Source organism: Gossypium hirsutum, chromosome A09 (genome assembly GCF_007990345.1).
Source record: "Gossypium hirsutum isolate 1008001.06 chromosome A09, Gossypium_hirsutum_v2.1, whole genome shotgun sequence".
Taxonomy (NCBI): domain Eukaryota; kingdom Viridiplantae; phylum Streptophyta; class Magnoliopsida; order Malvales; family Malvaceae; genus Gossypium; species Gossypium hirsutum.
Window position 1 is genome coordinate 12,714,934 of NC_053432.1, and position 5,000 is coordinate 12,719,933.

General features: G+C 47.6%; 1 pseudogene; it reads left to right on the top strand.

The window, feature by feature from the left end:
- Positions 1-5,000, top strand: part of LOC121207004 (uncharacterized) — a 9,181-nt pseudogene that overhangs the window by 310 nt on the left and 3,871 nt on the right.

A 5,000-nucleotide genomic window follows, 5' to 3' on the forward strand; every position in this document is an offset into this window, starting at 1 on the left:
CCAAGGCTAAATACGGGCGAGAGACCGATAGCGAACAAGTACCGCGAGGGAAAGATGAAAAGGACTTTAAAAAGAGAGTCAAAGAGTGCTTGAAATTGTCGGGAGGGAAGCAGATGTGGGCCGGCGATGCGCCCCGGTCAGATGTGGAACGGCGAGAGCCGGTCCGTCGATCGGCTCGGGGCGTAGACCGACGCGGGTCGCGGCGGGGGCTCAAGCCCAGGCCTTTGATACGCCTGTGGAGACATCGTCGCCTCGATCGTGGGATCCAGCACGCGCTGTCTCGGCATGCTTCGGCACCTGCGTGCTCCGGGCGTCGGCCTACGGGCTCCCTATTCGGCCCGTCTTGAAACACGGACCAAGGAGTGTGACATGTGTGCGAGTCAACGGGCTAGAAAACCCGTAAGACGTAAGAAAGCTGATTGGCGGGATCCCTCACGGGTGCACCGCCGACCGACCTTGATCTTTTGAGAAGGGTTCGAGTGAGAGCGTGCCTGTCGGAACCTGAAAGATGGTGAACTATGCCTGAGCGGGGCGAAGCCAGAGGAAACTCTGGTAGAGGCCCGCAGCGATACTGACGTGCAAATCGTTCGTCTGACTTGGGTATAGGGGCGAAAGACTAATAGAACCGTCTAGTGTCACGGACTTAGAGTTTTCCCAAGCAATCCGTGCGGCCTCAAGCGTTATTTCGCTCAAAAACGCCTAAGTCAGCCTATCTCGCAACAATTAAGGATCCTTCGCTCAAAAATGCCTAAGTCAGCCTGTCTCGCAACAATTTGAGGATTCAGTGGAACTCCTCTCAAGAACGCACGAAGAACAGCAGAAGAACGAAGTAAGAACGATCTCAAAAGATGAACAAAAGCCACAGAAAATAAGAACACTTGAGAGAAAAGTTTGAGTGAATACTCTCAAAATTCTATTAATCACTGAATGAATACAATAAGGGGGAGAGGCTTCTATTTATAGTTTTGCCTTCCCAACATCAACGGTACAGATTGAAATACATCAATGGCTAAGATCTAAAGCTATCAAGATATCAAATCTCTAAGATTACAGAATCGTATCTTTTAAAGATTACATTAAAGTCTGGGATCGCATATCTTTGAAGATCCCCTTCCATATTTGCCAAGCATATCCTTGAAGATTACTTTCCATATTTTCCAAGCTCCGGAGATGGGCTTTCAATCTCTCCAAGTACTGGACCAATCTGATTGGGCAAAATGAGCTCCCTCAAAAGCGATAAATCGCACAAGTCCGTCATGGTTGCAAGTTACCCTTCACGACCCATGACATTCTCCCCCACTTGTTCTAGCGACGCCCTCGTCGCGTCCCCCTCATGGAACTGGGCTATCTTCTCTTGGAATTGCCACAATGCCTCGGCAGGTTCCCAACTTGCTTCGCTGTCAGGTAATCCTTTCCATCGTACCAAGTATTCATGTCGTGGCCGATGATACCTTCGTCTCACCATACGATCTGCCTCAATGTTTTCAACTTCTCGGTCATAAGAGACTTTTACCCCCATTGGTGCTCGTTCCAACTTGCCTCGATTTGGATCCTCTTGATCTCCATTGTATGGCTTGAGCATACTTACATGGAACACTGGATGGAGCTTCAGCTTTGCTGGCAACTCAAGTTTGTAGGCCACCTTGCCTACCCTCTTCAAGACTTTAAACGGCCCCTCATACCTTCGCACAAGCCCCTTGTACAAACCCGTATATCGCAACATCAAGTGTAGTTTGGCAAGGACTGAGTCCCCCACTTGAAACTGCACATCCCTTCGATTCTGATCGGCCCATTTCTTGTTGCGCTTACTTGCTTTGTGTAAACAAGCCCTAGCCAAGTCATTCTTTTCTTGCCAATCCTTCGCAAATCGATACGCAGCAGGATTTGGGCCTGTATAACGGGTCGCAACAGCGTTGGGTGTGAGTGGCTGCTGGCTCGTCACTATCTCGAACGGACTTTGGTTAGTTGCCCCACTTCGCTGCAAGTTGTATGAAAATTGGGCAACATCCAACAACTTGGGCCAATCCCTTTGCGTGGCACTCACATAGTGTCGGAGATAAGTCTCCAACAATGCATTCACTCGTTTAGTTTGCCCATCAGTTTGTGGATGCATGCTTGTGGAGAAGTTTAATTCCGAGCCCATTGACTTGAACAGCTCCGTCCAGAACTGGCCCGTAAATCTCCCATCTCAATCACTGATAATAGACAATGGCACTCCCCAATATTTTACCACGTGTCTAAGAAATAAGCGAGCTGCCTCCTCAGCTTGGCACTCCTTGGTAGCAGGAATAAACGTCACATACTTTGAAAACCTATCTACCACAACAAGAATACTTGCAAATCCGTCAGACTTAGGCAAACCCACAATAAAGTCCATGGATACACTCTCCCATGGCCTTTCCGGAATGGGCAAGGGTTGTAGCAAGCCGGCGGGACTCTTTAACTCAACCTTGTCTTGTTGGCATACTAGAAAAGTCTTCACATAGGTCTCCACATCTTCACCCATGTGAGGCCAATAGTATCGATCCTCCAAAAGGGCCAAGGTTCGGTGCATTCCCAGATGGCCCGCCCATCGTGAATCATGGCATTCTTTCATTACTTCCTTGCGCAATTTCCCATAATGAGGCACATAGAGGCGGTGCCTATGGGTGTATAGTAATTCCCCATCAAGCCAAACTCTCCTCGTTTTCCCCTCATTGGCTAGCTCAACCAAGCTTTTGGCTGTAGGGTCATGGGACAACCCTTCTCGAATGCGTTCCAATAGGGACTCGTCAGGTTGACTGATGGCCGCGAATTCCATCTTTCGGCTAAGTGCATCAGCCACCATGTTGGCACTTCCTGGCTTGTATTCCATTGTGAAATCAAACTCCGCTAGAAAAACCTGCCAACAAGCCTGTTTGGGAGACAACTTTTTCTGGGTTAGAAAATAACTTTTGGCAACATTATCAGTAAGGACCACGAACCTGGAACCTAGTAAGTAATGCCTCCATGTGCGCAAGCAGTGCACCACAGCAGTCATTTCCTTCTCTTGAACCGTATATCTCCGCTCTGTCTCATTAAGCTTTCGACTTTCGAAAGCAATGGGATGACCCTCTTGCATCAGTACTCCCCCAATGGCATAATCTGACGCATCTGTGCGTACTTCATAAGGCTTTGAGTAATCCGGTAATGCAAGTACAGGCTCACTTGTCATTACTTGCTTCAATTGATTGAAGGCCCTCTCACACTGTGGGTTCCAATCCCATACCTTACCCTTTTTTAACATGTCCATCAAGGGTGTGGTAATTCTAGAATAGCCTTCGATAAAGCGTCTATAGTAGTTTGGCAACCCAAGGAAAGATCTCAACTCTGTCACCTTGGTTGGAGCCTCCCATTCGGCAATGGCCCGAACCTTGCTTTCATCCATTCGGATCTTGCCACCTCCCACAATGTGGCCCAGAAATGGCACCTCTCGTCGAGCAAAGGTGCATTTCTCCTCTTTGACGAACAACTCATTTTCCCTCAAAGTTTGGAACACCTCCCTCAAATGTTCCACATGTTCATTGAGTGTTTTACTGTACACCACAATATCGTCAAGGTAAACAACCACGAAACGATCAAGGAAAGGTTGAAGTACCTTATTCATCAAGGTGCAGAATGTAGCTGGGGCATTCGTGAGTCCGAATGGCATCACTAAAAACTCATACGAGCCATACCGCGCCACACAAGCTGTCTTTGGCTCATCTCCTTCGGTTATCCGAACTTGATGGTACCCCGATCTCAAGTCCAACTTGGTAAACCATCTCGCACTACCAAGCTGATCAAACAAGTCTGCAATGAGGGGAATAGGGTACCTATTCCTCACGGTGATCTTGTTTAGGGCCCAATAATCAATACACATCCGTAATGACCCATCATGTTTCTTTTGAAATAGCACTGGTGCACCATATGGAGATTTAGATGGCCTAATGAATCCCGCATCTAAAAGCTCCTTTAACTGTTTCCGTAATTCCTCCAATTCCGGTGGGGACATACGGTATGGCGCCCTAGCTGGCGGCACCATGTTGGACACCAATTCGATCCTATGATCTACCTCCCTCTTAGGTGGCAAATTCTTTGGCAACTTTGCAGGCATCACATCTCGAAAGGATTGTAATACTTGGCCCACTTCCTTAGGGATCTCACCAACGGTCTTACCGGTTTCCTCAATCTTCAAAGTGGCTAAGTAGGAGACTTCATCTCTACGTACTCCCTTAGCAAATCGGATTGCATTCAATGTTTTCCCTTCGAGGCTCCCCTTTCTTGTCAATCTCACCATACATTGATAGTTCGAATCCGAAATCACCATGAAATTACCGGAAGGACAAATCGTCGCATTAACCTGATCAAGAAAACTCAATCCAACTACAAAATCATAGTCATCAAGTGGTATTACCTTGATGGATGCCGTACCGGTCCAATCGCCAAATTGGAGTTTTACTCCCTTTGCGACCCCCTTGATTGGAACACTTTTCGAATTCACCATCTTAATTCGACCCGGATCATTTTCAATCTTGAGACCAAGTTTATGCGCAGCCCCTTCGGACATAAATAAATCAGACGCACCTGTGTCGACAAGTGCATTCAACTTTTTGCCAGCTACCATGATGTCTGCAAACATCAGCCCATGACTCCTCTTATCTTCAACACCCCCTAGTATTGAACCAAGATTGTTATCCTCCACATCAGACTCTGCTTTCGCTTCCACAGCGGAGAGCGCCGCCTTCTTTGGACAATCCTTAATAATGTGTGGTCCATCACAATGAAAGCACCTTATTGGCCCACTCTTCCTTTTGTTCCATGGCTTTTTACCGTTGTCATTTCTAGGGGGCCTTTCTTTGTCTCCCCCACTATTTCCCTTTGGCTGGGACTTGGGCTTGAAAGACTCAGGCCTGTCTTTCTTCCCACCAAATTCCACCAACAATTCTGCTACAGACATGGCCTTGGTAAGTTCTTGGACTCCTCGGTGTTGCAACTCTTGC